At 37.2% G+C, this 22,102-nt stretch overlaps 1 protein-coding gene across 1 annotated transcript in view; it reads left to right on the top strand.

The window, feature by feature from the left end:
- The first annotated feature begins 17,186 nt into the window (after positions 1–17,186).
- Positions 17,187–22,102, top strand: part of als2a (alsin Rho guanine nucleotide exchange factor ALS2 a) — a 62,393-nt gene continuing 57,477 nt past the window's right edge. The window contains exon 1 of the mRNA XM_056464733.1: positions 17,187–17,267. The gene's annotated coding sequence lies outside the window, so the exon portion shown is untranslated. The remainder of the gene's footprint in view (positions 17,268–22,102) is intronic.

Raw genomic sequence — 22,102 nt, forward strand, 5'->3', positions numbered from 1 at the left:
ATGTGCAAAAATGACTAATTGTTTTGTAAAATTCATGAACTGTTGTGCAAATGTAAATAGTGAGGTGAGAAATGCACCAAAGTGACTGAGAAAAACTGTAAAACATAAAATATAATTCAAAATTATTAATTTTAGTTGCATTTTAATGTAGACCTTGTAGTTTTTAGAATAATATGCACTAAATATGATAATATGATAAATCACACACATTATAATATATTTTACATTACATTTCTTTTAAAATCCTGATAAAGATTCTGCAATAACAGTCGCCTGCATGTACTTTATCCCTTACATAGCATGTAATGTACCGATTGACCAATCAGAATCAAATATTCTATAAAGCTATGTAATAATAACATTTACAATGATTTAAAACAAAATACTGTTGTAAATGCTCAATGTAATATACAGTAGTCAACACTTGAACACTTTTCAAAATTGTGCTAAGACAAGAATGAATGTTATTCAAAAGTTTAGGGACAACTTTGATGAAAGGGTTTTGATCCATTTCAAATGTTGACTACTGTATTTAGCATTGCAAAAAGGACCTTTTTAAGTGCAGTTTATTGGCTCTCAGTAACGATGTATTTATATACTGTAAGTCAGAGCACATGTATTTCTGTCCAGCATGCCGTGTGTTTTCTCATCTTGTCATCTCACGATCTTTACATTCCTAGAAACAGCTGGGAGTGAAACAACTTCCTGTCTGTCCTGAACATTTCCTGTCCTCACTGGCTAGACTCAGTGTTCTTTTAATATCACTGAATATTGCTGTTTTCATTAATTGATTTTCTGTTATTTTAATTTTGGTTGTTATTTCTTTTGTTTTTTTCTCTCTCTTTTTTATTTGTTTGTGTGAATGTGTGTGAGTGTGTTTTTATATCCTAGTGGGGACTTAAACCTAAACGCATGTATTGACTCAGGTAAGGACTTGAGTCACCACGTTGTCCTAAATTAGGGTCTTCACAAGAACAAAAACGCATAAATCATTCAGAATGAAGTAATTTGTAAAAAATGTCAAATGCAGGGTTGGGTTTATGGATAGAGTTAAAGTAAGGGGACAGAATATATAATATATAAAGATATAAAGAATAAGGGGATAGAATAAACAATATATAAAGAATCGTTATGTATATGAAAAGTTCCCAGAAGGCTAGCAAACCACAAATGTGTGTATGTTTTCAATATTTTAATATTGTATTTTGTTATTTTAATTGGTAGGTTTGTTTTTATTTTAGTGTTGAAAAATTAAGTTAATTAAATTAATTTGTTAACTATTTTAGTAAATATGAGATTTTTACGATAGATGGATGGATGGATGGATGGATGGATGGATGGATGGATGGATGGATGGATGGAAGGCAACCCTGAGAATCTATATTGATACACATACCATAAAAGTACAAGCACACTCCTCATAACCCCAAACACAAACTGCTAGTTTGTGTTTTTAAAAAACCTTTGAGAAAGTCAAATCACTTTAGTGCATGACTGAACAGATGAGAGGCACATACTCTCACTCATACCTGAGCTATAAAAATAGACTCCTCTGATACTTTCCCCCCAAGACTAGAGAGATTCTTGAGGGAATGACGTTTTGATATCTTAACTAAACAGCGGATGAGCAGAACGCCTAGCATGAAGCTACCTACAGTATAGTGTGTGGCCACATCAGCGTAGCTAAATCAATGTGTTTTTCTTTCCTAAGCTTCTGTGTTTTCAATCAGTTTTAATTTCAGCCCTCCGATTTCCAGTGACGGACTTTGAACGTTTCAGTGTTTGGTTTGTGTTCTGAAGCAGTGTAATTACCAATTGATGAATTTCATTTTCAACAGGATATCATTAAATGTCAAACCCAGTTGCGTTCATCTCTCCTGCACAAAACATCATCTGCTCACTTGGCAATGGTGATGTCACGGTGAAAGAAATGGAAAGCATGTGTAGCGCAGATCAAGCCGGCAATAAGAGAGACAACACTGGGTCAAGATACTGACAGAGAGAGTATATGTGTATGCTGTCAGAGGTTTGCGTGTCAAGGGAGCGCTCTGTGTTTTGTGGTATGTGGAGTCCGTATGCATTTTTACAGGGCAAGCAATTTGAAATGGCGGATGTGTGAACTGGCATGCAGTGAGAATGGAACGCCTGTATAAAATTACACACATGCTTGTGGCCGTGCCAAGATCCTCCGCAGCCATGCCAGGCACCCTAAAGGAGACGGGGCACAGAGAGAGTGTGTGTGTGGGTGTGTGTGTGTGTGTGTGTGTGTGTGTGTGTGTGTGTGTGTGTGTGTGTGTGTGTGTGTGTGTGTGTGCGTGTGTGTGTGTGTGTGTAGGTGTGTGTGCAGATCAAGTTTTAACTTTATTTTGAGGACCAAATGTCCTAGCATGTACACTAAATCTTGAAATTAACTACAAAGCAGCTTCTTGAACACACGGAATTCTGTTACACGGTATACTGTAAAAAGCAATTAGTTTACTTTACTTAAAGGGCCATGTACCCCCCTTCCCCCTTGTATCAACAGGGTGTTTTCACACCTCTAGTATCAGGAAAGTGGATGAGTCCAGCTTTGTTTAGGTGGGAGTGTCGAATAGCGAAAGACGGAGAGTTTGCATTAAAAGGGGGGTTTTAGTTCAAGCACACACTGATTTCCACAGAGGCAAAACAAACACAGACCCAGGGGAGAAAGACAGTGACTACATTTACATGGACATCAGTAATCGAATTATTTGCCAAATTAATAATTTGTCAACTTTAACTGCAGTTTGGCACTAACTGCACGTAGTAACTTAGATGCACTCTGTAAGTAGCGTCAGAAAGCCGTGTGTGTATAGACTATCCCAGGGGTTCTCAACCTTTTGCAAGCTGGGCCCCCCCAAAGCTGGTTCATTGCAGTTGGGGCCCCATATATATAAACTAAATACTACATACGACCTCACATTTTATACGTTTGCAGCCTCTGCAACTCCTCATAAAAATGTATTTGGATTGTTTGATTTTCTGCATTTTTCGTATCCGTAGCATATATTTTGAGGGATATTTTTAACAATTGTGAGCCACCAAATGACGAATATGAAAAAACGTATACGACCGTTTCGGACTCAGTAAGGGTGCAAGGACCTTAAATTTTTGAGCCTTGCGCAGCTTCTCGAAGAGAAATCAAACAAATGAGCGCTGTTTTCTAAAGTCTATGAGCGCAGCACACTCAAATAAACTAAATTGACAGTGCAGTTAAATTTCAAAATGTGGTGTTTTTATATTTATAACATTTGAATACAGTTCAGCAACGTACATCACATGACCTGACGACCAAGAGAGCTTACAATTGACCATCACTTATTTTACCATCACCTCACGATTGAAAATGTGACACTGATTTCATACAGGGTTCATACAGGCACGGCCTAATGAAAATCAAGGTTTTTTAAGCACTTTTTCCAGCACCTATCAACTTCACTCAAAAATGATGTTTGCTGTTAAAAAATTTGCTGAGTCAACACAATTCGACTTAATTGTTTCCGTAAATTAATAAAAACAAATTCCTTCATGTCCCAACACAAATTGATTGTGTGGAACCGAGCATTTCTTTCTAGAAGTGCTAGAAGATAACATGACAATATTTGCTATTATGTGTGTTATCAACACTCTCATAGCACATTTTTATTATTGATATTTTATGCAACTTAGAATTATTCTGAAAACATAGCCCTATATACGTTTCTGGAGACGCGAAATATGAATCCAGAGCTATATATGGCTGCATTTAATATTTAAAATGAACGCTATGGGGCGGTATGATGCCGTTCCTTTTCACGCTTACCAGCTGACCGCTTACCTAAGTATGGATGGCTATCCCGCTGTTAGTTTGTCTGGTAGCTCGCCATGTATGTTGGCAGACTTGAGATGCAGCGAGGAGTTAACCACGACGTTGAGGTTCGGGTCTGGTGAAAAACGATTTCAAAATGCAAGTAAGACAAAAACAGAATTCAAAAAATAAAATAAAGAAGTAAATAAGAGGGTGAGAATGTGGTATAATCTGAAAATGTGGTAAATATAAGGCGAGGGCTTTCCTTTTTCTGGATGGCTTTGGAAAACTGTTGGGAAGTGGGTGGGTTGGTCAATCAATAAAATTGGTTGGGTTTAGGGAGGAGGGTGGGTAAGTCGATTGGTCAGTCAGTTAGTCAGTCATTTAGTAAGTCAAACAGTCAGTTGACAGCAGCCTCTGGTGCATTTAAGTGTGTACAGCAGGCGCAAATGGCACTCGTGAGAGAAATTTGAGATCTCAAAAAGCGTACACAGTGGCCTCTGGTTGATTCGCGAAAACAAAAACTGCAAAAAACAAAACATCTCCTGGAACGTATTTGGCGCTCTCCAGATATGCATATAGAGGTACGTTTTCAGAAGGAGCCTGGATTGATTTTATGCTTCCTCAGAAGTGACAGTTGTATTATTTTGAGCACATCCTTATTCGGAATTGTTTTAAGTGATATTTTATATTAGCACATTGGCTAAATTAACAAATGTTAACTTATTGTATGTCCAGCTTGTTTGTAAGTTACTTAACTTTAAGTGTTACATAAACCCACCCTTGCAGTCTTCTGAAAGACTACACATTCATAAAACATGCTTGTTTTCATCATTTTAACGCCTTATGATTTGAACAACGCAAGATCTATGTCATATTCATGACTTCACATTTGATTCTTGTCATCAAATATTGAGAAAGCTGTGCTCTCGCTGTGTTTTTCTTTTTGTTCTTCTGTAGGTGTTTCATTATATATGGACGTACAGTCGGCTTACACCCATCCTCCTGCGGTTGCAGCAACAGCAAAACACATGACGGAGATCTGGCGAGGGAATACAGTGCAACTAGTCCATATTTTTTCTCTACCATTGAGAAAAACATGGTAAGAGGAGGAATGCAGCAGAAAAAAACTAATCCACCACTTCAGCTTATCAGTGTTGTTGAGGTTTAGTCATCAGCTAGAAATATAAACAGCAGATATGAATACTGTATGATTAATGCGTTTGCTATCAATGAGTGAAAAATCACAGAAAGATAATAAACTAACAGAATCAAACCTAAAACAGTGCTTTGCTATCATCATGCTTTTCTTTCAACAGCGGTTAAATGGACATGCTGATGATCGAGTTGAACTGTAATTTAACCCCTTTTTTGTATTACCTATCATGCAAAAGCTGTGGCCACTGAGTGACTAACAATCCGGGTACACATAAGTAACAGCGCTTGGCCGGGGTTCTTGTGTTAACAGTCTCTGCGGGCACGAAAACAGCAAAGTGAATGCATAACTGGATAGAGCTTAGGGATGTATATGTCTTCTTTCATCAAATATAACTGCTCATGCCGCAGCTGAGTGCTCATAAATAAAAACTGCCAAAAACCTCAGAAGCACGACCTTCAAAAGCAGCCGGGCCAGCTGTGGTGTAATGCGGAACTGTGACTACACACATACACACACAGTGGAAATGAAAATTAGAGAACAACTATTTCCTTAATTATCCGACAAAGCTTATATAACTGGCAGACTGGCTTTCCAATTTTGACTTTGAAGAAGTGCGTGATGTCAATGAAAGATTGAGGTGAAGTGGTGTGGTTTGGGGGATGATTTCTGCAACAGGAAATTGGCCAAAAAGGGATTTTTAAAGCTGAACACATTGAAATGATGATAAGGACAGCTCATTCTCCTGATGTGAGAGACTTTTTGTTTGTGAGATGTCCTGTAAGAAACTAGAGATGAAAATGACAATGACAGATTGTTTATATGGCACAATTAAAAACCAACCAAGTTGACCAATGTGCTTCACACGTAACTAAACACCACTAACAACTATGTCAGTGGGAGACTAGTGGTGTCTGTGAGAGATTAGTGATGCAAGTTATCATTAATTCATTTTCCTTCAGCTTAGTCCCTTATTTATTAGGGGTCTCCACAGCAGAATGAACCGCCAACTATTCCAGCATATATTTTATGCTGTTCCAGCCACAACCTAGATTTGGGAAACACACTCTCACATTCACACACACTCATAGACTACGACCAATTTTGCTTACCCAATTCACTTATAGCGCATGTCTTTGGACTGTGGGGGAGAACATGCAAACTCCACACAGAAATGCTAACTGGCCCCCTGACTCGAACCAGCAACCTTCTTGCTGTGAGGCAACAGTGCTAACCACTGAGCCACCATGTCGCCTGCAAGCCAACTTATATTTCACTGATATACAAACCAAGAGAAAACGGACGATGAAACTTGTCAAAATGTTTTCTTATTGACTTTATTTTGTTCTGTCCTTGTATATTCTGTGGTGTAGTGGTGCAGTGAAGGCTCTGTTTCCAGCAGGGGTCTCAATCACAGCTCCCTCCTCAAACAGACTCCTGCAGCTGCTCAGTTTCTCTAGTGGGCACAAACACTGCCCTCTGCTTGTGATCTACACAACTACTCGCTCAATGTGAATGCTTCACAAACACTTTAGCAGCTACAGTACAATTAATGTTGCATTCAGAGGACAGTATAGAGTGTAAAGAGACACTGGTGCTGCTTCTTCTTCAGACTACCTATTTAAAATGAGCTGAATCAACACAATTCTTCAGTTGTTGTTGTTGTTGTTGTTGTTTTTTGGAGGGGACAACCTGATTGTTTTATGTTAAATCCACCTAAATTTTTAAAAACAATAAAGTTAACTTTCTTGGTTAAAATGCTGGGTTCCACATGCACAATTCCTTCATGTTGTCTCAACACAAATCTAATAAGCTAAATTGATAAGTTATAATAATGTTTTTACAATATTTAAAAAAAACCTACAGCTTGTGTTGTTTCAACTTATTTTAATTAAGTAGTTTGGACAAGCAGCAAAAGTAATTAGTTGAGTGTAATAAAGGATTATGACATGTTCATATTTTGATTTTGAGAGTTCACAAGAACAGGCTGACATGTATGCAAGGTATAATTTTCTTATAATATGAATTTATCTTAACCTTATTTGCTCAAAGGCTCCCAAACGAGTCACTCAACATTTATTTTTTCCTCAACCTCTCCTTGTGTAATGAAAATCTGCTGTGATTTATTCTGATGTATTCTTTAACATGAAATGGCTTGGCCTCCATTTTGAAAACGACTCAATATGCGTTCTTCAGTGGTCTTGCGTCCTCGTGTTCTCGTGTAACATCATCATCAGCTGCCAAAGTTCAGTTCCAAGACTTTCTGTAGCGCGATTTCTGACAGACTGACGTTTATTGTGAGTAGTTGCTGAATGCAAATGTAAACGTTAATAAAAACAAAGGATCAAATTATGTCAGATCCACAAAAAATCTGAAACATCACCTCCAGTAAGTTATAATGACATATTCACAACTCGAAAAAAGTTTTTATCAAATTAGTTTTTTGTAAATCAATCAAATGTATGTGTTGCCAAATGACACATTGTCCAATAGTGGAATGTGCAAAATTGCAATGGGTTAGCTAGCTACCAAGGTCAGCTGTGAACTTTTAAGATGTAACAATTGCAACATGAATGCTTGTAATATAATGTTGATTAGTTGTATGTTAATGGCATTTGCATTATGGATAAAATCTAGTTGAATAGCAGTCCTACTTTTGAATAGATAATACAGGAAACAGTGTATTAGCGAGCACCACCATGTTCTATGGAGAGTAAAAGAAGAAAAGGACAGAACTGGCTCTTCCTGCAGATGAAAGTGAGGATGAGATGGGTTTTAGTGACCATGAGAATGATGCAGACTGGACATTTGATAAGAGCATGAAGAAAATTCAAGTAAGTTCTTGGGCAGATAAGACAGGTGTAATATAGTATATTATGTAAACTTAATTAGCTGGTAGCTACATTATTCTGATGCATCTGGATATACTAGACTTGTTATGTATTTGTTATAATATATACTGGAGGAAATATTTATATTCACTGTATGTTGTATACATGATAATACAATATTGAGTTTGTTTTTAATAATATTCAGCCAAAAAGAATGGAATAAATGAGAGCTGTTTGGATATCAGTTGTTGTAAAGTATGTATAAGGTGTTATTTATAAGTTCTGTGTTAAAGCTTATAATACTGCAACACCAGTTAAATCATTTCAAACAACAAAATTATTTAATATAAGGAAAGTTCTAAATTTGAAATGTCTAAGTTAAATTCACTGTTGGACGTTGTTGCCATATGGCAACATATGATAAAGTACCTTAAAAGAAACTTCAAGTTAAGCCATTTTAAGAAAAGAAAAACAGTCAAAAAAAATTGTATAGATCTACCATAATGCACGTAGTAGAGGGTTAATGCCTGGGAGTTTATACACGGTGTACTTTCATATTTAAAATTTTGCAGGATGTTTTCATTCACTTCAAAAATCCATAATAGTTGCACTTTAAAATCATCTTTTTAACAGCACGCCTGTCTTTTACATGAACAGGTCAAAATATTTGCTTGAGTTGAAAATTACAACCAAAGTAAAATGTAACCACTGAGAATGGAGTGAGTAAACAATGTAACACCTTAAAGTTATAGCCGTAAGCTGTGATGTCCTTTGAAGAACAAGTGTTAAGCTGCAGCTTGTATAGTACTGTGAAACTATACACAGAAAATCAAATAAGTAAAAGCAAGTTTTAAAAGGTTTAGTCAATTGAAAACTTAAGAGTGTGTAAATTTCATAGTTTTTCATTGTTGCTTAGTTGCTGGTGGATGAGACATCCATGTTGAGATTTGTATATCTTACTGTAACCTGTGACTCGATCTCAGTAACTCATTTATTGGTGATCTGTAAGCATTTCATAATAATTTGTAGTTTCATAGTATCGAGTTTTTGTCTTGTTTCGAGTCCAAATATCTCAAAATTCTCAAATGAAGAAGCATTTACTAAACAAGTAAAAACATTGGCTTGTTTTCAGAAGTAATAAGTGAAAATTAATTAAGTTTTTTTCTTAAACCAAGCCAAGTGATCTTGGTTTCGCTTTGAAACGAGATGTTAATGTTGTTATTTAGACTATTTGTTTAGCATATTTGACGTTTATATTTTTGTACAACAAAATAGCAAACTTCAGAAGATTTAAGAAAACGACAGTAAATGACAGTATTTTAATTTGAAACTCATAAAAAAAATATGTCCTGGAAATTTATATAATACAGCAAATATTAACATTTTACTCAAAATAATAGTTAATAAATCCAGAGAAACTGATTTTTTGTTTGTTTTTTATTTCAAAGAGGTAAGAGTAGACATATACATTATTTTTTATTATTATTAATATTATTATTTAATTCATACAGTAGATAATCAGATTCTGTGACATTTTGAGTACCAATAGGTTTGCATTCTAATCATAAGTTTAATTGGTTGCTGCTGTATTGTATTTTGTCTGGTTCAGACATTGTGTAAATAATCGATGTCTGCTTTTTGCAGTATTATTTGACGTCTGCATTGCACTTTTTGCATAATTTTCTCACTGTAATTAAAAATATCTACATATATTCCCAGCAGGCACAGGACATCAACGTGACTTCAGATTGACATTGTACCCCAACGTCATGTGATGTTGCATTTTGCTGGAAAGGCATCCGCTGTGTAAAACATATGCTGGATAAGTTGGAGGTTCATTCCGCTGTGGCGACCCCTGATAAATAAAGGGACTAAGCCAACGGAAAATGAATGTATGAATGACGTTGGTTTAAGATGTTAGCTCGACGATTGATTTTCAACGATGATTTTTCGATGATTTAATTTCCAACACAACCTAAAATCAACAAAATATCAACACTATTTCATGTCTTTATTGGACATCAAAATAACATTGTCCTTAGATACTTTTGACCTAAATCTAACCTAATATTAACATCTTATGATGTTGTGTGTCTGCTGGGTTTGGTTACGTAGTGTATGTTCTGCTACAGAATATATGCAACTTCAGTGCTGCATTGGCAGTGTTCAAACTGCATAAAAAAGTATTATAAGACTATTTGGGCTATCAGCCTCAAGGTAAAAGTTTGTTAAAAAAGAAATTTTTAATGCCAACCCATTGTATCTCAATTGAAGAAAAGCAGTTTTGCTCTGGGCTTTGATCCCGTGCTGGTGTTTTTGAACCATTATGAAAATTAGAAGATAATTCGACGCTGCTGTAAAGCCAACAGTAAAATGCAGTCATTAATGTAGGTTATGAAAGCAATATGCTTTGCTGTTTGGAATATGACTAGAGGTGTTTTCCGATCAGCAAAAGTCTGAATGATTTATGGTGTGTAACTGAGATGCACTTAGTTAACAGTGAAGCTGTCATTAAGCTGGACACTCATAAACACAGTATAGGAGTGCCGGAGGAATGACTTGAATGCATGCCACACATTTGCTTATCTTCATCATTTTTTCTCACGACGCACAGGGATTTTGAAGGGCTCATAAATAGCGGTCGCTGGAGAGGTCATGATACAGCTATCCAAATAAGAGTAATGTGCTTGATGACATTACTGCGATGCTTAGTCCATTAATTTATATGCGTGTGTGAATGTACAGTCTCTGCCAATTTATAGAGGAAAAAGTGTGCCTTTTATCAGCTTCCAGACATGTGTTTTCAATGTACTTGAAAGAAGAGAGTACATGTGTACTTGTGCCAAAAGCAGCCTCTTTATTTGAGCAGCAATGTCTATAACAAAAAATAAAAAAAAACTTTACCTTTAGTTCACGTTTTCTCAGATATGGAAAGGCCACTGCAGGTGAATGGGGTAAAGGAAAAGCAATAAGTATTACCATACTTACCCAATTCATTGATAATATTAAGAACTCATATTCAAATCAAATAAGCAATATTTATGTTTTAATATGCAGATGAGTCATTTTATTAAATATATACATGCATTTCTAGCACAAAAAAAAATCTATTGAATTTAATAATTTCAGGTTCAAAATTCTTGTCTCAGTGTTTTTAATTTTTGGTTTTTACAGAAGGGGTTTTGGGCGTCCTTTTTATCAATCCTTAATGCAGGAAATACTGTGAACAGTCAGAATATTTAGCAAAACAAAGTTGTGTATAGTTAGAATATAATATGTACAAACCTTCAAAATATAGATTAAAATTTAATTCAATTCAATTCACCTTTATTTGTATAGCACTTTTACATTGTAGATTGTGTCAAAGCAGCTTCACATAAAAGGTCATAGTAAATAGGAACAGTGTAGTTCAGTTTGTAGTGTTTAAGTTCAGTTCAGTTTAGCTCAGTTCAGAGTGGTTTAAAAATCACTACTGAGAGTCCAAACACTGAAGAGCAAATCCAACGATGCGCAGCTCTATAGATCCTGAACCATGCAAGCCAGTGGCGACAGCGGAGAGGGAAAAAAAACTTCACTAATTGGCGAAAGTGAAGAAAAAAACCTTGAGAGAAACCAGACTCAGTTGGGCACGACCATTTTAATTTCTCCGCTGGCCAAACGTCTTGTGCAAAGCTGCAGTCTCAGCGTCACAGGAATCAGTCTCATGTTCTCCACTCCTCCATGACCACCACAGTAGCTGCTCAGGATACGGCCCGGTCCAGGATATGGAAACCTTGGGATCATCTCGTCGTCATCTCGTTGGGATCATTTACATTTTGTATTTGTAAGTATTTGCAGTGTCTGTTTGTCTGTCTGTCTGTCTGTCTGTCTGTCTGTCTATACATTTTTATCTTTAAAATGCACCATAGACACACATTGATAAAGTAGAAAATGAATATTTCTTAAATGTTTTCATTTCATTAGACTAAAAAAAAAAACACTTTATGTAAAGCCAAAAAGATGAAAATCTCAAAATTGAAAGGTGCATAAATGTTTTTGTTTTACTCCAGTGTCTTGCCCTATACTAATAAACTGATTGCTTTGATTTTGGTCTTCACTGAATCATTGGGTTTGCTCCCATGCCCCTTTTAAGCCAACTTTGAGTAAGTTATTTCAAGTAATTTGGTATAATCATTATTTTGCTGGGAAACAATGAGAAAATAAGCACTCTTCACTGAAAGATGCAATTTAAAGGCACAATGTGTCAGATTTTTTTTCATTAAAATATCCAAAAACCACTAAGTCTTATCTATTTTGCTGACTTATGTACATAAATTACCCCAATATTGTCTCTCATCAGCAATGCTTCAGTGGCCTCTTTTAGCTTTGATGGCAATTAACTTTACTCTGCTTCATGCTACCATGAATTCATAAGTTTTGAATGCTTACACTCATCCATGATCATGGTTTCTGCAGGAGTCCAGTAAGATCGAATGAAGACGACAACTAATATGATTCCATACTCAGTCACTTCATCAACAAACTGCATCCGCTTCGAATGTTATCACTCGATTGAATGGGTGTTATCAGTGGTTATCAGCTGATAGATATGGGCCAGTAGGGGCCTACTGGTAGGCTCAGAAGGCTGTTATCATCCATCCACATGGTTATCAGCTTTACTAATAGAGAAGACTCCAGATCTGTTTTTACACTACTGTGATGGTTGGGTTTAGGGTTGGGGTAGGGGTAGGGGTTAACTTCCAGCCACAGTTGTATGTGGTCTATAGCTGATTAAGCATGTGGATGGATGATAACACCCTTCCGAGCCTACCAGTAGGCACTGAAAGGCCCCTACTGGTCCATATATACAGGTATTAGCTGATAACCACTGATAACACCCATTCAATCGAGTTTCGAAAACATTCTAATCGGCAGCTTTGTTTGTTGTGAATACATGCCCTCTAATGGTGAAAATTGCATATTGTGCCTTTACGAATCAGAAATAAATGCATTAATGTATTGATTTTTCTATTAGATATTCCTTCATTCACATCTTGGATAAGTTTGTTTGCCTCTGCGTGACTCCTCGCCTGCCCTGTGCTCTGCCTTAGAAAAACCGTTCCATGCTCGATTCAATCACTGTACTGGCATGATCCTGTTCTCACACAGCGCACACACCACCTGACAACCTCGTAAAGGCCCAGAGCTCAGGCAAAAGAGGGTTTGGACTGGAGGTTTACAAGTTTGGATAGAGTTCTTGAGCATTGCGGGTCACTGGAGCATGAGGGAAGTACTGCTCATACCACCTCAGCTTTAATCACGTCTAAATGTCATATCAGCTACAGATGTGCATTCCAAATGTGAAAATAATGAGGTGGACAGAGCAACTCGGTTTTTTTAACTTCTCCAGAGGAAACTGGTTTGCACATGAGCTTTTGTTGCTGAAAATACTTTACTTCTCATTTCAGGAATTTCTTATTACAGTTCAATTACTATATGTAAATTTCACAAAATAAAACATATACAGATCTCATTCTTCACAAAGCAAAGCAAAACATTGCAATATATGACAAATGAAAAGTTTTTTATAATATTCCAAGTCAGTTTCACTATATTTTATAGACCAATTACCATGTTTGTAAACATTCAGGATGCGCGCGCAGGGAGGTGGCAGAAAAAAAATGGGAGCGCTAGCATTTACAGCGAGGGAATGACATCCGATGCGGTACAGAGTTTGTTGTTGTCTTAGAAATAAGATATATCGATTATACATTATATGTATTATTTACATAATGCTTTCATCATTTTATAACAGCTTGTCACCCAGTGATAAGCACCGTGATTCTGCAAAATTAACGTTAAAGTGAACGGCGTTCATCTGACAGGTCCATTTGCGACAGCACCCTCCCATTGGATGTTGGATAAGACAAAATGACCAAGCATCCAGCCTGAAATATACAATCTCATTGAAGCTCCAAGTGATTTTACAAGAGAGAAGTTAAAGCCCTACAAGTCTTTGGATGCAACAGTGTTGTTCTGTGTGGTCATGAGCAAGAAATAATGTTCCATGATTACCAGATTCAACACTATGTAGTGCTAAAAACCGAGGTTCTGCCTAGCCAAAGACAAGGAAAGAAGACTGAACTATACAAGGCCTGGGTAATTAATCATCAACAAACAAAAAGACTGCATTCTGACAGTGAACTGCACCTGTACGGCAGGGTATGTGAACTTACACATAGAGGTATACCACATAGAGGTATCTCTCTGATTTTATGATCCGAATGATGGCAGGTATGACAAACATCAATCCGATATATTTATACCCGATATACATACATACACAGTACCACGGCGGATGCACTCTCTCAGTCACATACACACACAGGATTCACACACTGATCTTACCTTTACAGTACTTGTAAATTATGTCTTCACATGACTTGAATTATTTTGAATGATCGCGTTATCTTCTGATAAAAAAATGTAAAGTCCAATTTTGAGAATTTTTTTTATCTGACATCCACGATTTTTGCCGTCAGTCAGAGCAAAACATAAAATGACAGACTCCTATTAAACTTTACTACGTAGAAGAAGGGCAACCACTGAACAGAAATAACGTGAGCTCACGTGCACCCTCTTTATTGCGGTAGAGCTACTGCCTGCCTCACCTCATGTCTTTTCAGTGCGGCTTTATGTCAGATTCTAACACTAAATAAGTGATAGACATATGTGAAATACATTACCTATTATATGGAAAGTGAGGACATATAATAAAAATGTCTACAATGTATAAAAACATTTGAATTTAAGCATTACATTGGAAGCATGCACTGAGTGAGCAAAAGGCGAGCACTCAAGACAGTTTGCAAGGGATTGTGCAATCTGACATGACGCACAGCTCGGTGCTCCCTCAGCTCACTTCCTACACTAAATGAAACGCTAGTTTGCAGTGATGTGTTTATGTTTCTCTGTGTCGAGTTTCTTCGCTGGTGATTTGTTTTTTCTGAACGATTCCTTAATGTACAAGTGGTTCAAACTCGCTCATTTTAAGGCAGGAATCGGCAGACGTACAACAACATTAACCATAAGGTAAACGCAAAACAAAAATTTTCATCTGGATCTTTTTTACAGGACTAGACACTTGTTAACAGTTGCTCCAACGGACTCACGCGGCCCTCGGTCCCGCCCACACTCATCAGCGCTACCAAGCCGTTGCGACGTGTAGTTCAAGAGTTCACACTTAGCTCACGATTTATACATTGCTTGTTTGGCGTGCTGGCCCGGGAGAGAGCCCTGAGCTCAAGGGATCCTCGAGCCCAGGGCTTCCTCCATTCACAGGGTGAGGGGAGATTGAGCTCAGGTTGATGTGAAACTCCCCCACTGCTGAGGCCAAGGTGAACTTCCTGAGAGTAAGACATTAGAAGAAAGATTTAGGCTTATTTTATCTATAATATAGAGCACATTTAGATGGTGGGTGGAAACCGGGGAACCTGGGGGAAACCCACGTGAACACGGGGAGAACATGCAAACTCCGCACAGAAATACCAGATGTGGACAGAAATACCAGTGAAGACCCAGCGCCATTGGTATTCTTGCTGTGAGGCAACAGTGCTAGTCACTGGGCCACCGTGCCGCCCATTCTGGATGAAGGGGAGGAGGAGGGTTTCTTCCAGACGAAGATAGTTGTAGAGAGGAAATGAAGATATATATAAAGTGACTTGGGATCCTTTGATTGGAGGATCATGATTAGCTAATGTGGACCAGCTGGGTCAATCATGAGCACATGCTCCTCTCGAAATTATTTTCAGATTAAACTTCACTTAAATTTTTTCAAAGGTGCGTGTCAGCGACGCCAACGGCCACGGCAAGGGCTATGTGTCCACGCGTAGGCTGCGCAGTAGCACACACGTGCGCTTGACGCAGAAGTATAAATCTGCCTTATGTGATACAACGGTACTTTGGGATATAAATAGTTATATTAAACTTAGATAAAAGGTCCACAGTTTGTGTGAATTCACATGCACTTTAGAGTATAATATTCCAAATGCATTTTACACTTGTGTAGTACAACTATGTGTTTCATAATTACAGGGTATACCTTTTCATTATATACCTCCAAAAAATGGAAATTAAATGAGGTGCCTTATGGGTGGAGCACACTGTAATGTATGAGGGGCATGTTGTGACATGACTTAAAATGTCATCAAAAATAAGACTAGCTAAAGTAAATAATAATACACAAATGACATTTTTAAGAAGGCAAAACCAGCTAATTTTAGAGTTTGATTGACAGCATACAGCTCAGCACCATTCAAAACAATGTTGCAAACAGATTAAAAAATACATTCAGAAATTCAGGAAGAATAACATAGTTACTAATAATATAATAAAGTTTCCATTTGCACAAAACTGAATTCTGCTAGTTACTGAAGCACTAAAGAACTGTCTAAAGCTTTTAAACAACAGACTCAAGTTTGTCTAAACTAATTGTAAATAAACACAAAATACTAAGATTTTTGATGTTGTTGTTGATATGGCAGCTAGTAAATACCATAAGTTCTGTTAGATAGCATGAGTGAACATGTTTAAACAATTTGTTACAACTAACCCTCTGTTAGTGTGTTATTGTTAGTCTGTGCTTTGCTCACCCCTATAGCCTACAAACATTAGCCATTTTTATTCATTAGAGATAAAATAATGTTACACTGGCATGTGCAAATATTAAAAGTAATTTTATCTTCTCTAAAATTGCTAAAAACATATTAAAAATGTCCGCCTCAGCACGATCAAACTGGCAGTGTTGATATTATCAAATTTCATGTAGTTCTTTTAAAGACCTTTCATAACTCCTACAATCGACAAATGAGATAAGACTTAACATGACTCCAAACTATTCGGTAGGAGACTGGCTTTACAGGAAGTGGTGATTTAGGACGGATCATTTAAACCTAAAGTCCGACTCTGCCTCGAGCAGTCAAAATCATAGCACATATGGCTTGAGTCAAACATATAATATGGCCAACGCAGGTAGAGAAGATAGCAACAGGAGACAGAAAAGTTTTCTCTTGGTAAAAAATCCAATGAAAAAAGACCAATATACAGTATGGGGCAACATTCAATATCCTCAGGTTACATGTCGGCTCAGCAAGAGAGACGTAGTGTGTATGACAGGTGATTTGGCACAGCCGTCTTTCAGAGAGACGTGTGTGTTTGTGAGGGAGTAAGAGTAAAGAGTAAAGGCGAAGCAGGGTCCTCTTTTTTGGGGGGCCCTCTGTAGATTCTCCTCTTTCATCTGTGCACCTGTTTCTCATTTCCTTCTCAGGCATGTGAGGGCTGTACAGTCCGCCGCATTCATCAGGAGACCATCCCTCTGCCTTCCTCCAGCAGCGTCCTCCTTATAATCCTCAAGTGTGTCGGAAAAAAAGAACATCAGCAAATAAGTTTTTCCAAAAGAGTCTTCCATTGTTTGGACAAACAGACAAAAAGGAAACAGGTAATTGCGGCTAACATTAGCTTCCTGTTTATGCCTTGTAACTCTTTAAAATAATGTACCAATGTTTCATATGGCATATTGATCCCAGTGAATGACATAGGGACCAGTTTAGTTCCCATCAACTGGCATTTCTATAACTAAAATAATTCCCAGTTCCCGTAGTGTAAACATGCCAAAAATGTTTTCTATAGTACATTCGCTACACTCAGAAAGGCATACAATAGCAATAAAAACATAACTAGATGACACTGTGAAGAAGAGTCCCAGCTAACAACTCAAAATCATAAAAAGTTCCTGTAATGTTGTTGTTATGTTATAAAAACATTATTTTAAAAATGTTTTTAGAACATTCTAAATTTCCAGTTTTAGGAGATGTAGAGTCTTAACATTATTTTTGATTATGTTATTCAAAACATATTCACAACATTTCAGTGCCATGCTATATTATTTTTCTCAGGATCTCCATTGAAATCCTTATTAGAACATTCTGTTCACATTTTATTCACATTTTAAGAATGTTACTCTAACATTCTCAATAAGTTATAAAAATGTTGTTGTGAAAGACATGCAAAACATACATATTTTAAAGATGTGTTGACATTATTGTTTGGTAATAATAATTTTATTATAATGTTGCCACCGATAGGTTATTGGCCAGTGCGCCAGCATATAGTGTGACAAATTGCACTATGGGTGTCTCGAGGTCGAGTCCTGACTCACAGACCATTCACAATCCCATCCACCCTCTATCTTCAACTTTGCTGCATAGTGTCCTGTCATAATAAAGGCAAAAATACAAAAAATAAATCTAAAAAATTGAAGAATGCTATTTGAAAACAAAATGTAACATTCCAGTCCCATGTTATATTAATGTTCTCAAAAAGTTAATTAAAACTAAACTATGTTCCATGAATTAATTCATATGGCATGCATTCAAATAATCAGCAGTCACTCATGTCACTGTATTGTAGTTCCTATTGTGTGAAGTTAGATCCTCTGAAGTAGCTAATTTAGTTCCCCCAAATGGCATTTATAGAACTAATATCGTCCTTGGTTTGTGTGGTGTGGAGATGCAAAAAAGCTTTCTACTTCTGCTAGTAGCTGTACAAACCAACATAGGCATATTCTGAAAATATAGCCCTATATACATTTCTGGAAATCGCAAATTATGTAGCCAGGCTTATTCTGATTATGTACCCCTATATACAATTATGGAGAGAGCAAAATACATCCCAGGAGCTATGGTTTTTTGCAGTTTTTATTTTCGCGAATCCCCCGGAGGGTGCTGTGTACATTTTTTCAGATCTCAAATTTCTCTTGCGAATACCATTCAACCTACTGTTCTCACGTGAATCCACCAGAGGCTGCTGTCGACTACCTGTCTATTGACTGTATGACTGACTGACTGACCAATCGTCTGACCCACCCTCCCCCTTCCCTTAATCCAGCTAATAGTGTTTTAAAAAGCACAGATTGACCAGCGGCCACCCTCTTCCATCAACGCAACCAACAGTCTTTTAAAAAGCAATCCAGAAAAAGAAAAGCCCTCACCTGATTTTTACCACGTTTTCAGGTTTTACCACATTCTCACCCTGTTATTTATTTGTTTATTTAATTTTTTGGCTTTTGTTTTTGTCTTACCTGCTTTCTGGAATCTTTGTTCACCAGACACAAACCCCATTGCCACGATCAACTCCACTCTGTATCTCACGTCCACCGATGTACATGTCGAGCTACCGGACAACTGGTAACAGTGGAAAAGCCATCCATATGGAGGTAAGCAGTCAGCTGGTAAGTAAGTAAAGAAACATCGTTATACTGCCCTGTAGTGTTCATTTTAAAGATGAAATGCAGCCATACGTTCCTCTGGCTACATAATTCGTGATCTCCAGAATTTTATATAGGGCTACGTTTTCAGAATGAGCCTATGTTGCACAAATTTCTGTGAATTTACACATTGTTTGAAGCATTTGAGATATTCTAAGTACACACATTATCAAAATATATAGAATAATTGAATATAAAAAAATCAGTGCACTATCAACCACCACTGCCCTTCTACTTGACACATGGTAAAGCCATTACTACTGGCCGTCTCCTCACATTTGTCCCCATATTGTTGCACTGAGGCCCCTGCTTTACGCCTATGCTCTCATCTCTCAACCCCCTCTCTGTTCAGGGCCAGACGCGGATCATCATTCACCCCCATCCGCAACATGCAAACCCAGCTCATTTCCCTCTGCCCATCACACCGCTCCACATGTCTGGCTTTGATCAGTGATCCTCCGCTGTGGGACTGTGATGGGTGTAAAGGCCTGAATCTTTCCCCCTGGTTTCCCAAAGAGACCTCTGTGCTCTTCTGAACCCAGCTGCTTCCTCTGCCTGCAGAATGATGGAAACGAGCAGGATCAGAGCATTCAGAGCATCACTCACTTTGCTTAGAGCAGCGTTTGTCGAAATGATGTCTCCCGTGGTTATTGCATCATGCAACTGTTAAATGCGCTGCACACCAGAGATTGTGAACTGGAATCAAGAAAAGTGATAAATACACCATTGTTTCCATTGTTGTGAATAAGCCTTTAATCACTCTTGCATTCAGGTCAAAAATGGCTGCACTGGAAACAAAAGGGAAACATTTTTTTCCTATTTCCTTATTGGATTAGTTCACCCAAAAATGGAAATTCTGTTATACATTTTTTTTTTTCAATTTTATTAACAAAATAATAAATTTTTTATTTACTTTTTTGAAAATAATTTGAAATGAGCAGCACAAAATATTAAACACAAACTAACTATATCAGCTGAATTAATTGAGCAGCTTATTATCTTTCTTTCTTAATGTGTCATAAATGTTACATCAGAATTCTGTTTTAAGGTTAGCAGCCTGATGTGAAATATGTTACCACAATATTAACTTAATTCAATTAAATTCAATTTACTCTTAACTTGTTTTATGTCAATTTGTTCATAATCTATCAATGGTTATTAAAATCGTAGAATTGTTGCATGGGTTGCAACTCAACAAGTTTCCAAGCAGACCACCAAATTGTAAATGTTGCCATGACAACAAGAAATGCACTCAATGTCACATGACTACAATTAAAGACTACGGAATACACTTTGCTACAAAATATGTAACTTAGAGACTTCCTGAGTTGAAAGTGAGGGATAATCATATGCTGCGTCACACCTAGACTTTTGTTTCGGACCCTGGTGCGTTTCCCCAGTTAGCGCGGTTCGTTTGGCTTATGTGAATCCAGCAATTCTGCTCGGATCCACGCCAAAACAATCGGTCCGAGATCGCCTAAATGAGGTGGTCTCAGCTCGATTGAAACTAACTCTGGAGCGGATTGTAGTGAGAAAGCAATACGATCCGAGCCAGGCTATATCACAGTGTATTATGGATATGTAATAGGCATATATGGGTATATGAAGAGGGAATTATGAGTAGGGCGGGATGACATTCCTACCGGTAAATATGCATTTCAGGTCAAATACGAAAGTGAAAGCATGTTAACTATTAACAAGAGCTGTCCGTTAGGAAAATTGACTAAACAGCAGTCTTGGTTTATCTGTTATTTCTCTCTAAAATATATAATGCATTAGCCAACTGCTATGTATGAGAAAGTCTTACCTCTGATTTATATTTGGTGACGATGTCTGTGGGGGTCACCATTAAAATTAAAGTGCAGCTTTCCGCTTATAATGTCTTGTTGTTCATCATCATAAATTAAAATAAGGTCACATGACAGCTGAGCGGGACTCTGCAAAATAAACCCTGAAACTCCTGACCAATGTGAGGAGAGTTTACTCGCACTTGACTTGTTTTAGCTCTTTTGGTCCATTTAGAAACTGCCGTGTGAAAGCGAACCACACCAAGAACAAAGTGCAACAATGTAACAATTTTAATCCCTGTTTCGGAACAAAAGAATCAATCCATATGTGTGAAAGCATCCTTAGAGACTTCCTGAGTTTAATCTGAGGGATAATCATATGCTGCGTCGCAATTCGCATACTGTCCATTCTAAATAGTACTCAAAAATAAAATTAGTACAGTATTTCCCAAACCATAGTAGGTATGTTGAAAAGAGTGTGTCAAAGTTTCCCGAATAGTTTACTATTTCCAGTAAAATTTTCCATCCATACTCTAACCACTGATATTGTCCACAAAACATTGTGCGTTGGATGTGAATTTGATTAGAAAAAGTGTAAATAAACTTTGTAAATAAACATGGTGGACACAAGAGACCAACCGTCAAGTAACATTAGAGAGGCTTCGGTAAAGTTGTTTGAATGGCTATTAATTATTATCTAGCCAACTGGTAAATATTTAAACCGGGTTTTCCATGTTAAATTTCATTTGTAACAATAATGTGAACATTACATCAAGATATGTTTGGACATTAACTTCTGAATGCATAATTATCCAAAGACCTAATGAGATTTCTCTGCATGAAAGACTTGTGAATGGCAGATTATCCTGCTGCTGCTTCTCCAATAATATAGGAAATTAAATATAAAAGAAATGTTAATGATGTGTCAAGATGATTGACAGGGGACATAACTAAGCAACATAATGATCTGTGAAGTAGTACGTCCTAAAGCTTGCGTATTCTTCTCCTACACACTCAAAAGTGTGTACTTTTCCTTCACAAAGGATAAAAGTAGTATAAGTATGTGAATTGGCATGCAGCAGGGGATAATGCATTAATTATAAAGACATTTTCAGACCTGCATCAGTTTCTGTGACACCTGCGTCACAATGGTTACTTATGGGTTAATTACTCATCCTCATTTCATCCAATCTCCTAAGACCTTCATTTGACTTTGTTTGC

Source organism: Danio aesculapii, chromosome 9, assembly GCF_903798145.1.
Source record: "Danio aesculapii chromosome 9, fDanAes4.1, whole genome shotgun sequence".
NCBI lineage: Eukaryota > Metazoa > Chordata > Actinopteri > Cypriniformes > Danionidae > Danio > Danio aesculapii.